This window comes from Oncorhynchus nerka, unplaced genomic scaffold, assembly GCF_034236695.1.
Source record: "Oncorhynchus nerka isolate Pitt River unplaced genomic scaffold, Oner_Uvic_2.0 unplaced_scaffold_4348, whole genome shotgun sequence".
In the NCBI taxonomy this organism is placed as follows: domain Eukaryota; kingdom Metazoa; phylum Chordata; class Actinopteri; order Salmoniformes; family Salmonidae; genus Oncorhynchus; species Oncorhynchus nerka.
Genome location: NW_027036952.1, coordinates 15,001 through 16,620, shown reverse-complemented (window position 1 = coordinate 16,620; position 1,620 = coordinate 15,001).

Genomic DNA, 1,620 nt, shown 5'->3' with positions numbered 1-1,620 from the left:
GTCTCTTCCCTACTATAACAGGAGAAGGTGATTGTCTCTTCCCTACTATAACAGGAGAAGGTGACTGTCTCTTCCCTACTATAACAGGAGAAGGTGACTGTCTCTTCCCTACTATAACAGGAGAAGGTGATTGTCTTTTCCCTGTCTGTCTCTTCCCTACTATAGCAGGAGAAGGTGACTGTCTCTTACCTGTCTGTCTCTTCCCTACTATAACAGGAGAACGTGACTGTCTCTTCCCTGTCTGTTCTCTTCCCTACTATAGCAGGAGAAGGTGACTGTCTATTCCCTACTATAGCAGGAGAAGGTGTCTGTCTCTTCCCTACTATAGCAGGAGAAGGTGACTGTCTCTTACCTGTCTGTCTCTTCCCTGTCTGTCTCTTCCCTGTCTGTCTCTTCCCTGTCTGTCTCTTCCCTACTATAACAGGAGAAGGTGACTGTCTCTTCCCTGTCTGTCTCTTCCCTGTCTATCTCTTCCCTGTCTGTCTCTTCCCTGTCTGTCTCTTCCCTGTCTGTCTCTTCCCTGTCTGTCTCTTCCCTGTCTGTCTCTTCCCTACTATAGCAGGAGAAGGTGATTGTCTCTTCCCTGTCTGTCTCTTACCTGTCTGTCTCTTCCCTACTATAGCATGAGAATGTGACTGTCTCTTCCCTGTCTGTCTCTTCCCTACTATAACAGGAGAAGGTGACTGTCTCTTCCCTACTATAGCAGGAGAAGGTGACTGTCTCTTACCTGTCTGTCTCTTCCCTGTCTGTCTCTTCCCTGTCTGTCTCTTCCCTGTCTGTCTCTTCCCTGTCTATCTCTTCCCTGTCTGTCTCTTCCCTGTCTGTCTCTTCCCTACTATAACAGGAGAAGGTGACTGTCTCTTCCCTGTCTGTTTCTTCCCTGTCTATCTCTTCCGTGTCTGTCTCTTCCCTGTCTGTCTCTTCCCTATCTGTCTCTTCCCTGTCTGTCTCTTCCCTACTATAGCAGGAGAAGGTGACTGTCTCTTCCCTACTATAGCATGAGAAGGTGACTGTCTCTTCCCTAATATAACAGGAGAAGGTGACTGTCTCTTCCCTACTATAGCAGGAGAAGGTGACTGTCTCTTACCTGTCTGTCTCTTCCCTACTATAGCAGGAGAAGGTGACTGTCTCTTACCTGTCTGTCTCTTCCCTGTCTGTCTCTTCCCTACTATAACAGGAGAAGGTGACTGTCTTTTCCCTGTCTGTCTCTTCCCTACTATAGCAGGAGAAGGTGACTGTCTCTTACCCGTCTGTCTCTTCCCTGTCTGTCTCTTCCCTACTATAACAGGAGAAGGTGACTGTCTTTTCCCTGTCTGTCTCTTCCCTACTATAGCAGGAGAAGGTGACTGTCTCTTACCTGTCTGTTCTCTTCCCTACTATAGCAGGAGAAGGTCACTGTCTCTTCCCTACTATAACAGGAGAAGGTGAATGTCTCTTCCCTACTATAGCAGGAGAAGGTGACTGTCTCTTACCTGTCTGTCTCTTCCCTGTCTGTCTCTTCCCTACTATAACAGGAGAAGGTGACTGTCTTTTCCCTGTCTGTCTCTTCCCTACTATAGCAGGAGAAGGTGACTGTCTCTTACCTGTCTGTTCTCTTCCCTACTATAGCAGGAGAAGGTG